Source organism: Drosophila simulans, chromosome 2R, assembly GCF_016746395.2.
Source record: "Drosophila simulans strain w501 chromosome 2R, Prin_Dsim_3.1, whole genome shotgun sequence".
In the NCBI taxonomy this organism is placed as follows: domain Eukaryota; kingdom Metazoa; phylum Arthropoda; class Insecta; order Diptera; family Drosophilidae; genus Drosophila; species Drosophila simulans.
Window position 1 is genome coordinate 13,152,334 of NC_052521.2, and position 15,693 is coordinate 13,168,026.

General features: G+C 43.0%; 1 protein-coding gene across 1 annotated transcript in view; it reads right to left on the reverse strand.

The window, feature by feature from the left end:
* Positions 1-14,965, reverse strand: part of LOC6734669 (protein slit) — a 52,198-nt gene extending 37,233 nt beyond the window's left edge. Inside the window, exon 1 of the mRNA XM_016181860.3 lies at positions 14,422-14,965. The gene's annotated coding sequence lies outside the window, so the exon portion shown is untranslated. The remainder of the gene's footprint in view (positions 1-14,421) is intronic.
* Between the last annotated feature and the right edge of the window lie 728 nt (positions 14,966-15,693).

The window sequence follows — 15,693 nt, forward strand, 5'->3', positions numbered from 1 at the left end:
TATATATATCACATTATCCAACTCATCCATCAAATGTCACGAATTGAGTAACTTGCTATATCAATCTGGGTCACAGTGACCACTTTTCAACCCAAAACTTAACTTAAAGCCAGCAGTTAGAATGGCAAAACTCAATTTCCATATGGTAGCATAGAACTCACTTTTCTTGAAAAACTTCTGCCAACTCAACCCAGTCGTATTTATGGCCACAATCTTCAACATACCTGCAAATAAATAAAGGGTAATAAAAATTTTAGTCTCGGTTATAAATCATGGAAATGTGAAAAAAATTCAACTTTTGCCAAGGCCAAAGATGCCTCAAAACTGCTCAGTAGGTTTAATTTATGTGGCAGCTTTAGTACGAGCCTTTAATCCCTCACTCTCCGGATTATAGAGTTAGCTTAGTTGTTGCTTAGTTGCTTAGCTTTTCAATTCTGCTTATTTAACTGGCCCTGCTGATTGAGTTCCTGCCGAAGGCTCCGCCAGTTGCACATGGAGCACTTGCTCAGGGAGGTTGGCATGGGGGGTGTGTAGGGCAATGGCAACAGATAAATATAACGAACCCAACTTCCCGGAATGATTTAAATGCAAAGTGTACATTTTAACACGCGGCCTGCGCCTCCTCGTTCAACTCCTACTTTTCTGAATCTGCTACCACTCCACCAACAGCACCACCTCCTCCGTGCTCCTCTCACTTCACTTTCCCACCGAGACCTCCATTTCGCTCGAAGACATTGCCGCAAATGAAGCAATTGCACACACAACCAGCCAACAAGCATGAAATACTCATGGAAAACACACTTGACATCTAATCGAAGTCTAAATACTCTGGGCCAAAAATAATTACATTTTCATCGACTATTTTATGATTTAAAATTCATTCAATAAAATACACTGCATTCACATAAGATTTCTTAGACAAGAACCAATTATGTTTTGTTGCATGTTGAAAAGTTCACATTGAAGAGACTTAAACTTTGAATAAAACATCTTGTTATTTCTAACAAATTGAAATCCTCGCTGCAGCAACCACAAATCAGCTGTGAGAAAGGGTATTCGAGAAGGAAGCAAGTGTAATCCCCTCGTGGATTTGCTGGATTGCCGGAACGCTGGAGGATGATGATGGTGGCGTCAGTCGTCAGAGTGTTTGTTGCACAGGGCTATGCCAATGCCGCAGCCGACGCAGTGCAACAACAAGTGCAACAACAGCAACTGCAACTGCATCAACGACAGGCGCAACAACAAAACATAAATTCCAATGAAATAAGTTGATTTATGCTGCTGCGCGCGCCGTGAGCTGACAGCCCCAGAACTCCGGAACCCCAGAACCGAAAGCAGCACCACTAGGACCCCTGGAATGCCCCTACATCCTCAAGCTCCATACAAGGGGCACCACCAACCAGCACCTCCTCACCCCGTCACCCTTCCACTCACAAAAAAAAAAGGGGCAGCAGCGGCACGAGGTGAAGTCGTCGGAAGACCATCATCTGGTCTTGGGGGTCGGGTACCAGCAGCTTATATGCCATATTTTTCATATATACGACGATATATACTATCTTGAGGAACATTTCTCTTCCGCCACCTACCTTCACCATGCCCCCGAACCCCCCCTCACGCCATCCAACTACTGACGTGCGGCATGCAAGAGTCAAAAATAACTAAAAAATAGAAAATGAATTCCCTCACTGGCGATGGAGTGGCGGCAATGGGGGCGTGGCACTTGGCGTTGATTGAATTATATTTTGTGCACCGGATAGCATAAAAACCAAATGTGCGCCTAGAAATTGTTATTTTTTTAAGTTCTTGTTGCCTTTCCACAATCAAAAAGCTTAAGCAAGTTTTTGCTAGGGATGGAAATCGTGACACTAAATAATGCCAGACGAAGTCAGGCGATTATAAATTACTTAACTGAATTTATAATTAATTTATGGAAATTCATGGACATTTGTACCTAAGACCCAGCCCCAAAAACATGCCTTGATAGCTTTATTTGCGACTTGATTCCTTCACTTGAAACAAAATAGTGGCGAACTTTAGGTTAATGAGAACATTCTTTTGGAAATTCCCTGGCCATTTCAACATCATTTCATTCGCACATCTTATTTCCATCTTATTTCTATTGTTCTGAAATAAAACTTTCCTTCGTTCACATCTCTAAAGATTCTCCCTTTTGGCCCACGCCATGTTTTTTTTTCTAGGGCCTTTAATTTTATGAGCTTTTTAACCCAAAACACAAACATAAGATTTAAAAAAGCAAAAAAAAGGGGGCGGTGAAAACCAGCCAGCAAGTGTAAATCATGAAAATTATAAGCCATTTTAATTAGCTGCCGCTGCTGGCTTTCCCTTCCACCCATCAGCATCATCAGAAACACATTTTCCGGCGCATGTTGAAATATGCTTGATAAATTCGCCTCATCCTGGTGTTCTGGTTCCCTCGCAATCACCCACACCGTTGAAAGCGATTTCCCCTCCATTTGCCAAGAAACATAGGTCCAGACGGAGCACGCGAGCAGCGGAGAAGGCTAATTCGGTGAGGCCAGGGGTCAAATAATGCATTTTCCTCATTAGACTGTCTCGGCCTTTGATGTTCTCCATCGGCCACGCTAATTTATATACCCCACATCCATATATATATAGTGCATAGCAGTGCTTCCCATGCCAGGCATTTTCGTTTTCACTTCAAGTGATTTGCATTCCCATTCCCCATCAATGATCCAAACTCAGATTCTGTTTCTGCACGGGGGAAAACTGGTTGATTGGCTTGAATATACAAATCCATAGAGGTTTCAACATGAACTTTAAAATGGAGCGACCAAAAAAGATAGCAATTAATCTCGTTCACTTTGAAAAGTTGTGCGTGGTGAAAGGTGCGACTTCCTATATTATCAATAACTATAGGTATTGCATAACTTTATATTAAACACACTGCTGCAATATGGCATTTCTTAAGTTAAGTTCAAATATATATATAATATATAGACATCGCGAGGCAACAAACCGCACTAATGACTAATTATGTGGTTCCCATTTACGAGTATGTCTCTGTCGCTTTGAGGAATCTTTGAGGTTGTTCTTAGAGGCCGCCTCATAAATATCCGCTGCCCAAAGAATTGCCATTCATGTCGTGCACTGTGCGCATGGGCAGCGTTTTCAGGTGGGGTGGGGGGTTTGGTTATTCAAGGGGGACCAAGGTGCTGGGGACAGGGCAATTGCTCTTTTTCTTTCGGCTCGACTGTCGCTGCCTTGTCGCTTTTTGAGCCGTGTGGCGTGCACCTGCACCTGCGCGATAAGATAAGATGTGCCAGGTGAGGAGTGGTTTGGAGTTTGCTGTTTGGAGCGGGGGGAGCAATTGGAGGAGGAGGCGGAGTTGGGCATCCAGGGGGTGAGGCAGGGAGTTCTGGCCATCTTGCGGCGGCTGGCGGCTTGTAAGTAGCCTGCCTTTGTCTATGCCTCAATGTTGTTTAACGTTGTTATTGTCTGCCCCCGGAAAATGCGAGGAAATTCGGGGAAAAGGGGGGAAATTGGGTGGCTGCGTTGCTGGTGGTGGTGGGTGGTGCATTGTTGCTTCTCGGAAATGTTCGCCAAGGGAATTGTGTTTCTGTGTGTGTGTGTCTTTGTGTATAGAACAAAATTGGGGAATTGAGTCAAGTCCAAGAAAAGTTACCCGAAAATGAAAAGGATGAATTTGCTTGCCCAGAGTAAACGAAGGGGCAAACATAAAGCAGACAAAGCGGGTCTCCGAAATTGGGGAAAAGCTGAGAAAATGCTACAATAGAACAAAATTTTCTCAAGGAAATTTCCCTCGGATGTCTGGCCATTGAGAGGAAATCAGTCAGAAACATCGGTTCGGTATGAACGGAAATTAATTTTTGAGTTTGCTGCCCATGGACTTTATTTCTCAAACCACATTTAATTAATATTTCCACCCCAAACCCCGTTCAATTGATTTTTTTTTATCTCACAAATGAGCACAGAAAACTATATTTAGTGCTCGGCCGGCTGTCAAACTTCTGATCGGATAAAGGTAATTGAACTTTCACCACACAAAGTAAATGGATTCTAACGCCAGTCGCTATGAACTTGGTGGGTCTACTTCAATTAACATATTTTACCATTTTTTTCCGTTTTCCCTACCATTCCACAAACGTAACCCTTTGCACTGGGGGGCAAGTGACCCACAAAAACCCTTTTCAAAAGAATAACCAAAACAAAGGTGAACCGAAGAACTCAATAAGGAAAATCAAAGTAGGCCACAACGAAGATTCCAGACCCTTTACAAAGATGGAAAAACAAATCAAAAGACTGGAGGGCAAGGAAACTAATCATGCAGATCTGTCGTCTGCTCTTTTCTTAGTATTCAAAGAGCGTGAGAACTAGATATAAACTATATTTACAAATCATATCTTAACATAAATGTAAAATAATTGCTTACAGGCACTAATGAAATATTTTTGGAAGTACGAGGCACGTGTGTAATTATTTAGTCAGCCAACGGGTTCCCTTTCTTTCCAATGCCAGCTCTATCTGCTCGTCCATATCTTTCCCATGCAAGGTGCACTTTTCCCATTACTCAGCGCTTTCCCAGGAAAATGAGCAGGGCGGTGGGCGGTGGGTGGTTGGTATGGTTCAGGTTCGGGTGGTTAAATGAAAGCCCGAACACATTTCCAATCAAAGTCGAGTTGACTGTGATGATGATGACGACGATGAGGAGTGCTCTGCCTTAATGTTTTAATTTTTGAGCCATTAACAGCTGCATATTTAGCAGTCGGGCATATGCCGCCGCACCGCGGGGGGAGGTGCAGGGGGAGGTTGGTGCAGAGTGGTGGCAAGTACATCATTTCAACATTTGCCAACATGCATTAAACAGCAGCAACAAGAAGTGCGCGGAGTTGGGGCGACAACTCTCGGAAACAAAGCCATTAGATATATCGCGTCGAGCAACGCCCATTTTTTGCACATTTTCGGTTGCCCTCACCCACTCACACACGCAATCAAAGGATGCACACCCTCACACACACGCACACACACACGGACACACCGACTTCGAGACTCTCCAGGACATTTGCAACCCCTAACCGAACTGAACTGAACATCTTACCCCCGAAAAGCGAAAAGCGTTATATCCAGCATATATTCCACGGCTTCTTGTTTTTTGGGCTTACTTTTAGTGCTCATTCCGTGCTTCCCTGTTCGTTGGCGCAGCAAAAATTAAAAGCATTAAAAATGCCCAGAGAAGGGGGTTCGGGATATATAGATTGGATGAGATGGGCTGGTCCGCGTGGGCTGGGCTGTTGCACGGAGCTCCTGGGTCGGGGTGGACGTTCCATGCCGGCGGCTGAGGTGTTGCGATTGCAATAACCTTGCCCGGAAGAAAAGGCGGAGGGCGAAAGGGAAAAAATTAAAACCCACAAAAAACACATCAACCACGGTGGTACAGTGGAACCCGAGGGATTTGCGTTGTGGATTGTGGGTTCAAGGATGTTAAACTGATGCCATAACTCTTTTCTCGACAACAGGCTGATGGGGTTAATAAAATAAACATGTTAGTTATGTTGGTTCCATAATAGTTGGATCTATCTTCATGGCTAATAAATATATAACTATCTATATCTATAACTATCATATAGATCTATCTGTATCTATAACTACCGTATAGATGATAGTTTATTTGCTTTTGAGTAGTTATTACAACTAAGCAACTGATGTGAAATCCAAAACTTCCTTAATGACCGATTCCCTTGGTATGGATGAATCTTTTGGAACCCCATGTAATTCGGCTACAGATCATGTGCAATTATGGTTCTAATACCACAACTGCCTGAAATGGGATACAGCGTGTGCAAATATACTGGATGTATACAAATAATTAATTAAAGAAATAATAATTCCCCGCAACCCTTTGGGCCTTAGCAATACGATCTATGGGATTCATCCCTTGGGACTTGGCAGTTGGGCCCACTGTGCCATCAGGTTCACCACATAACGGTGAATCGTCGGTCGTCTTTCGTCATCAGTCTCCTGCCCGTAACGACAACAAATCGTTGTGGATTTTTATGAGTTTCCTTCGCAGCCTTCCTACGATTTTCCCCCCTATAACATATACGCCGTGTTTGCCTTGTTACAGGCAGCAAACAGATTGTTTTTATCCGTGAACCCGAGGATGGGGTGGCTCATCCGCATCCTCAAGCTCATCCTCATCCTCATCGTCGTTTTCCACCCGGCGGTGGTGGTGGGTTGCAGTTGCAATTTCCGTGGGCTGTCCCCTTGCCTTTTATACATATATTGTATTCCTGCGCCTAGTCAACTGGCTTTAATTTAATTTAAACGACAATTCATGGCACGCACTCGCTGAAAATTCTGAAAAGTGATCTGCGTGCGGGCTGGCTGTGAAGCCCTTAGCCCGGCCACGCCCACATTCCGACAGCCGCCTAATGAGACACATTTAACAACGGATCCCCCACCCAACGGAGGACAGGCACAATTTTACCAATTTCCCAACTATTATTGCAAGGCGAAGCGGAAACACATTTCATTCATTCATTGCGTTTGTCTGTACACCGAGTATACCATAGTGCGATAGTACCCCATAACCCATAACCGTATAGATGTGTATATATTTACCCATGGGTCGAACCTATTTGCTTTTTGTACTTTTATTGCACCGGGATCGTGGAGAACCACCACCACTACCACCAACAACCGACAAGCAAAGCGGAGAAAGCCTGAGAAACGGATGGGGGTAGAGTTCAATTGTTGAGGAGTAGGGAACACGCTCGGTTGGGTTTCAGTTTTGCGAGCTGATCTGGTTTCGACTGAATGCATCTCAAGGGCCAAGTGGTGGGGGTAGCTTATCAGACGCTAAAGACCGTGTTGAAGATAAGCCCAAGCTTTTCCCATTGGGATTGCTCCACCAAAAGCGCACGACGCACATAAATAAATTGATTTGGGGTTTCGATAAAGTTCATAATATATATATAAAGCACATATAAAAAGTTGGGAGGGAACCGATTAATATTGCCCACGTTTCCGGTGTTTGTTTTTTGTTCGATAGCCTGACATTATTAAAGTTCTCAGCACACAAACACAAAAGGGTGGAGGAATCTAATAGAGAGCTTGGGAAACTTAATTTCTGATAGCCAAAGTAAACGAATAGATATAATAGTAGGTTGCCTATATGGAGTCACATTTTATGGGAATTCTATGAGCTTTGCAAACAATTTGCCTATCTAAAGGATCGTGCATCAGTTTGGCCATCAGTTTTATCAGGAAAATGCGGCATTTAATCCTGCATGGGAATTGATAACTTATCTGGGAGCAATTGAATGGGAATGGTAAATATTCTAATCTTCGATGACAAAATGAGAAATTCTACAATTAAAGCCAACCAAATGCAATATGTCGAATAATTTAATTCACATTTCCATCTAATTTACCGCGCAAATATCGACAAATGCGACGACTCACAATTTAAAATCACTTTTAAATGAAGCCAAATTGAAATCAATTCAAATGCGGCACAGAGGCATACAAAGCAAATGAAAGACATAATTCGATTTAAGCCACCGCTATAAGCCCCGATTGGGGGCCATTAGCGGGCATCCCCGATCTCCAAGTCGGTTTCCCCCCCACCCTCGAAAAATGTGGATTCAAAAGGAAGTCTTCCCTCATATTGAAAGAATTTACAATTTTGAGAACTTTCACTCGTTGCCAAGAAAGACTTTCCAACAATGGAAATTCTAATGATGATAATACCCCACCCCCACCACAAGAAAATCAGACAAATTTATGTGAGCTTTCAATTTTATAATTGTATAAATAAACAACTATTAGCGGCACCAAAATGCGACATAATTGTCCAGTAATCCTAACTAATGAACCGACACAGAAGATGAACATGAAAAATGGAAAATGTGCTGCCCAAATGGGAATGGGAATGTAAATGCAGATCAGGCCAGTCTCAGTCCCAAGATTGGGAGTAGACCACCAGGTGTCACCGTCTCACGGTTTCCCATTGTTGTTTCTTGGTCGCTGCTTCTGCTGACCAAATCCGGAGAAAAAAAAAACAAACCGAAATCAAATCAACAACAAATAAATAGAAACATTTTTGTGGACCACAGGGAAAAAAAAGACTAAACCAAAACCGAGACGAAAATTAAAATGCAAATGCAAACAAGGCCATAAAATTGAAAATATTTAATTAAAACGATGCGACACATATCGGGAAAATGAGGCGGAAGGTGAGGAGCCTCTGAAATGCCCAACTTTCCAGGCTTTCAACGTGGGCTGATGTCTGCTGTAGCATGTTGTTGGGTGTCTTTAACTGTTTGCGGCTCAAATATTTGGTTGCAACGAAAATTAGAGAAAAAGAAGCTGTTCCGTGGCCAAAACGGACGAGGGGTATGGGGTCCAAACTACAACAGACAGCGCCTTTTATTGGTTTGTTTGTGAGTTTGTGTGTAGGCTTCAAACGATGAGATGGAGACAACGATGGCGACAATGTGACAACCACAACAATGACAGGGCTGCTGCAAAGAGAGTAATGCTCCGAGAGCATTCGAATCGAAGTGGGAATACCCTATGGATGGGAAAATACCAAAAGGATATATCCTAATTTCCTACAACTATCAAAGTGCTCATATATCATTTTCTGGCCCATTTGTTTCACTTTCTTTTGTTCGGCATTCAACTCTATTTCCATTTTTATACATTTAAGAGATAAAATGATTAAATTTTAACAACTTCAAGCTGGAAATATTTACATAATTAAGATATGTGCGTGGCACATGTTACAATGTATATTTTGAATATAAACTGCGCTTTTTTAGATCACTGCAAAGTTCTTCTTTGCGTTAGTGGACATACCCTGCTATATGTCAGGGTATTTATGTATAATGAGGAGTCGGCGCAGATTTTATTGCAGCATCACGTCTACGTCAACGTTGTCTACCGGATGCCTGCAATATATCAAACGGGAGTCGGGAGTCTCGAACTGGCCATTGCATCTGTCCCGCTCTGTTTCCCTATAGTGAATCCGCGCACTACCAGCCCCCCCCTCCCCCACCCCCGGCGACTCTCGGTGTTTTGTCTGGCTCACTTTTAATAATTCCGCCCCGAGGGACCGGAGAACGGATGGTCACCTACACACAACGGCAATCGGAATGACAAACTATAACAATAGGAATATACTCCAGGCAATCCAATTGCAATGCCCGTCGTCTGAGTGTCCCTCGTCTGAGCTGCCCGGGAACCCCCTCATATCCGGCCATCTTCCCTCCATTTGTGTGCAGCGAGGCATAGAAATTCCAAGTCCGACTCCCCCCTGCTCCGGATTCAGTTGTCCGTCCAAGCACTGCCGTTAATTATGGGAAGATTTCCCATTGTACAAATGAGTTGGAAGAACAACTTTTGTCAGGCCTAATGATGGGTAGTGGACGTGGTAGTGGTAGTGGACTCCGGGGAAATGTCGCGTCTGGTTAGCTTCCAAAATTTATAGAAGAACGCCTCCTCTGGATGGCCGGAAGAATGCAAATGGCGGGGGAAAAGAGAAACCAAATTGGTTTATTACATTCTTTCATTAGGAACGGGAATTGGGAATGGGAATGGGAACGGGAACGGGGAGCTGTCGTCCGAAATCAACGACAATCAAATAAAGTTTAAATACATATTTTTATTTCATTACACACTTGAAAGTCTAAGCCCCGAAACGAACCGTGTCTCGAGAGCCGGGGATTTCGATGATGACGATGACGTTGGCGATGATGAGGCAGCGAGTATCTGGCGGATGCGATGCCAAGAGTGCCAAGTGCTAACGATTTGGCAATGGCCAGAGACATTGTCCCTCGTCTGTGGATCCATCTGTCCGTCCGTCTGTCTGTCTGTCTGTCTGCTGGCCTGAGTGTCCCTAACCCAACGTGGCTAAATGTTTTTGCAGCTTTTGATTCCTAGAGATGGTGGCGTGAGCGTGGGAAATGACACTCCTACTATATATATATGACCTAATCCACCCTCATAAATCATAACTTAGCCCAGTTTATGGGCCCCAATAAACTTGTCATGTATTTCATGCACTGCGCGCGGGGATTTTCGTACAACAAATTAAATATGCAAATAGTTTGTCATATTTTATATTTGCTTTTAATTTCGTCGCGCGCAACATTAAATTCCACGAAAAAAAAAGAAAAAATAAAACATCTCTCCTCTTGCCCTGATTTTTTTTCAGCCATACCCTTCGCTTTATCTATGTCGGGCGATTAATTGGCGTTATAAATAAGCATTAACTGCTGTGGCACAACACAAATAAATTTCAATTTGTTGGCAAACGTGATCGGGTGTGGAGGGGGAGGAACTGCGAGGAGAAAGGGAATCTTTGGGATGACCAAGTCACGTGCGCATCTCTAGGAGCTGGCCGCGTATTGTGGCCGCTTACAGGTTTCGTTGCCTTTTCTTTTATATATAAATATACCCTACCATAGGGTATAACTGTTCTGCTCAAAAGTTGGGAGTAAACAAATACTTGTGACATGGAATTTTAAAGGGATATGCACTTTGGTAATCCAGTATACACTTTCTCTGTATGTTACGATTACTATTCTTAGTTATAGTGTATCTAGTCTTCGGCTTGACAAGCTCAACTTGATCCGTTGTCTTTCGCTTATTTTATTTTTTGGCTCGGATTTTTGTTGCCTGACTTTGGCTGACCAAAGGCATCAGAGCCCGGCGAAAAATCCAGCATCAGCTTCAGTTTCAGCATCTGACTCTCGGGAAACGTCGAACGATTGGCATGCGAAGTGGAGTCGGAGGAGCCGATTGGGGGGTTGGGGGGGCACTGGGGGTACTAGCCTCTGACATCGACCGACACTCCACTCCACGCTGAATTGCGAATGGAGCGTTGCCTACATTGTAACTTGTTGTAGCTCCAACAAATACAACCTCGTACACTGTTAGTATAAATTCTCGCCTTTCATTTTGGCGAGTAGTCACGATTTATGCGAAATCATTATAGGCAAGTATTTCTCTTTCATTTTACGACGTTTTATCTGCAGGAAGAAGACACTACACTATATATATATATAAAGAGTGTACCCTATAATTGCAGTCGAGTCAATTAAATACATAGATTGCAGCATGTCGATAAGACATTAACCTTCCCTCGCTGATCGCTCTCTCTCTCTCTTCCGCACAGTCCCCTCTTTTTAACTCAATCTTATTAGTTGTGACTTGAGCTTTTTGTTTTCGGGTTGTCGTGTTTTTCTTTTAGCCTTTTACAAAATGGCAGGTCATTTCACTTAGCCAAAAGTGAGGGAAATAGCGAGAAAGGGACAGGCAGCAGCAAAAGATAGCTGAGGTCTTCCTCGCCTTACATTTTTTTTAAAAAACATTTTTGTTTGCCCTTTTGGTGGGCGAATTTATGAAGACATGAAATGACTTTGATGTTTTTGCTGCTGCAACTATGCGAAGATGTTTCCCGCTTGGGTCACCCCCGACCATGACTTGCAAGGAAAATGCTCAGCATTTTTGTAATTGACAAAATGGTTTATGTTTGGGGTTCCCTACGCTGTCCAGAATTCACTGCGCTGCTAATCAAATCTGCTGAGAGGCATTTGTATAATTTGAATGTCTGGCCAAGTGCAATTTCAATTACAGTCGCTTAACTGTGGGAATTTCTGTATCTGTATCTATAGTATCTGGCATCTCAAACTGCTCCAATTAATTGGCTGCGTAGCTGAAATTCCGTGCGATAAATGCGATTAATTGGAGCGCTTCCTGCTGACCAACTTTATTTGCTGGACCCAACACCTGCTGCAGTCCCAGCGACTTTCACTACGCACGGCTAACCCTAATTCCTCCGAAAAACCCAAAAAGACACGTCGAAGACGAGATAAACACAAACAAAACACTTGGCACCCAGCCGGGAGGGGGGCGTGGCAGGGGGCGCAGCCATCGGAGTGTGTAATCAACACTTTTATGTGATCCCCAATCCAATTCACAACTAATTACCAAAGCATCGATGGAATAGGAATAGGAATAGGAATTGGATTTGGAATTGGCCTAGGGCATCGCCACATCGGCGATGAAAATGTTGAAGGTATGGGGAGGGTTGGGGAATGGCATTTGGATTTCGATTGGGCATGGAAATGGAAATGAAATTGGGTGGCTCTCGCAATTAACGCTGGCATTAAAATCAGCCCAACGATTCCGTTTCCAATTATTTATTACACTTTCTGGTGCCTTTTATGCTGCTGCTGCTGCTGCTTCTGCTGCGCTGTGCAGTTTGTTTAAACAAAATCAATCTAAATCGATTGCACTACATTCGGAAAATAGAGACGTAAATCAATGGGCAGGGCGACGGAGAAGGAGGTGGGTCTGGCCAGCCAACCAGGAACTACCAGAGATTAAAGGGCCCTCGGCGTGGCGATAACAAAGTGGTTTGTCCGCTGGAAATTAAGGCAAGCTGCGCCAAGTGAAGGTGCCGCGGGCAATGCCACCAAAAGAGGCAAGTACGTGTGCGTACTCTAAGTACATACACTGGAATTTACAGGGTATCGAAAGGTATGTACGATGGGGGAAAGGAATGTTTAACGGCTCATTATAATCTTTGCTTCTCTGGGTCATAAAAATAAGAAGTTAGGCTACACGTCATATAAATTATGAATGGCGAATTAGTCTTTTTATAGATATGAAAACCTATAGTTAGGCAAAAGAATACCATATATATAAATATCCTTTTGTTAGAACTATATGAGGAATTCATTTGCGTCACATCACCAACTGTTTAGTAACGTGAAATCCACAAAGGAAATAAGTTCTTAATTTATGCCGCCCCAATAACTCCATACATTAAATCCATTAGTAACCAAAAACAAATCCGAATGGATTGACACAACTCAAGAGTATCGATTAAAATGCTTTTATTGGAGCAAACAACAAAGGTTATTGAAAGTTATAACGGAAAGTTGACGCGACGTAACTTCTGGCATGTGCACCTTTTATGATAATGTCATTGCGTATATGCCCCCGCCCACACTCAACAGAGGATATCGGTTAGTCGTGACTCCCGATCCCACGCTCCCTCCTCAAGTGTTTATTTACACTTGTCTTATGTCTTATTTCTTGTTTGGAGTCTTCGGCGTGGTATCTTCTTTATTTTTTTTTTGGTTTTTTTTTTTTGTTTTAAGTAAGCGATTAGTGGCGGGAGACAATGAAAATTTGTCACTTGACAAGGCAAAAACAAAACGATTTCCATTTGCCCGACGACAAATGAGACATAAGGCAGGCACATAAGTGGATCCCAATTCTGCCCCTTAAATGCCAATGTATTGGAAGTAACAGCCAAATCAACAAAACAATCGTCTTGAGAGGACGTATGTGTGGGATGGTATGGTTCGGGATGGTATCGTATGGTATGGCATGGTATGGTTTGGGATGAATCGGAAGCCCGCCCGCACACACACTCGATGATTGTTATTAGTACATTTGCTGTGGAGTATATCTAATTTGCCATTGATGTGTGCATTAAGTTTGTACTGGGCGGCATACGGCATAGGAATTGTCGTAAAGCATTAGTGTCCCCCGAGATTAGAGCGAATGGAGGAGAGATAGGCCGGTCCGTGGTGGAAAGGGGGCATGGCGGAAAAAGGCTGGCTCATCGCCCTTTTATTTGACATTGGGCAATATTTATTGCGAACTCATTTCAATGCTGGCAGAAACTAGGAAGAAAAGCTGACAGCGAGAAATGTACAGTGAAACTGGGACGAACAGGATACACTGGGCTCAGAAAACGTTACTATAAATGGGAAACTAATCGGAAAATAAAGATGTTGTGGTTCTTATTGATAAAATAATTAGATTAAATACATGACATTATATTTTTCAATTAGCAATTTGAAGGGAACTTTATACATTTTAAAAGCAAATACCTAGTTAAGTTTATTATTTTTCACGTGACTCAGACACACGATAGTTCCTTTTAGCCAGATGGGACTGTAGAAGGATAGCGCAGGCGAAAGGCTACGCAATTCGAACAAAGCGGAATGGCAAAATACGCCATCAAAATAAATAAAAACAGGAGAGAACAGAGCTGAGCGAAGGCGAAAACAAATTCGGTAGCACAGCATTCGGGGCTTTGGGCGGGAAAGAGATAGAACGAGGGGAGGGTTATACGTTACACTTCAACGTTACCGTTACGTCCCACCCAAAATGTAATGAAATCCTTTGTGTGCGTGCGCTTACGTGTCGGTGCGTGTGTGTGTGTACGTTTTTGTTTGTCAACTTTGGCGAGGCGGGACATAAAAATGCTAATACAAAACACTAGAGCAAATTGCGGCAAAATAAGTTGCGAGTGGCGGCGGTGGAAGTGTGTGAGTGGCGAACTTGGCACCAGCAAACTAACTTTGCGCGCAGGATTATCGCAAGGACACTTACCGTTTTAATCAGGCGAAAACACCGCTAATCCAATCGTAATCGTAACACCCACACAGACAAAGGAACAAAACACTAACACAACAAGGACACTAATTTTCGGCACTTTGCAGACGGAATTTAAATTCGACTTTTGCGCTTTTCAGCTGCTGCGACTGCTGCTGCTGCGATTTGTGCTTCAATTCGATTCGATGCGATTCGCGCAGACAAACGAAATTCAGGAATTTCAAGTGGAAATCTCGTTTGAGCACTTTTCGACCTGCGACTTACGAAGGCGGCGCGGCAGAAAACTTTGGCCTTAACTTGGCTTTAAAATGGCCGTGCAAATGTGGACGCGCGACTCGAATTGTCAATGCACAAGTTATGGTTTTTGCTTAAGTTTGGCAATTGCAAATTCTTCGCTCTCCGGAATCTTCACTCTTGGTTTTTACTACAATTCTTTTTGGACGCTCTACGCGACGCGGTTGAATGTGATGCGTGCGTCCGACCGCTTTCGTCGCCGTTCGAATTTTTTATGTTTCTGTTTCGCTGCCGAGCAGTGTTACCAGATGCAGGAGTAACTTCACACAGCAAGAAGGGCCTAAAAAATACCGCATTCGCAATCAGTTTAAAAGTTTCTGGTTCCAACTTAAATTTTAAATATTATGGTTCATAAGGCTCACAAAACTCATTCACTATTGAAGTGTGGATAATATTTTTGTGAAAATATTTATTTAATTAATACTTTATAACTATCATCCCAAATTATAGAGTAGTTGTACTACAAACAGTGGTTTGTTTAACAAAACATTTCACTTGCCTTTATATACGCCTCCATTGTTATTTAGGTATTTCTAGCATTAAAATTACTAATTATAAGTTAAAATAACGGTATCTCGGATCAATTTTTGTTTGAACTTCACAAAAGTTCTAGTCGAGACTCAACCCATTTGAACTAGCTCTTTGAACCAGCGCTGCCAGATATTAAAATATTAACCGCCAATTCGTGCTGATTTAAAAATTCCGCGGATTAACTTTTTTGCAGGCCAATCCAAATCCCTTTGGAATATGCAAGTCACAAAGAAAACACAAGAAATGGCGTGACATTTTAATCGAAATATGCAGCAACTTCCTGGCCCGCCTCATTAGGCGCCTTTGTTGGCTACGCCATCCTGGACTTCCGCTTATTTTCACTTTTTTTTTTATTCAACTGGTCACGTTTGTTAATCGGCTTAGGGCCAAGTACGTTTTCCCTTAAATAGCTAGCCCTCGTGAGCTGGGCACGTGGGCCTCCTC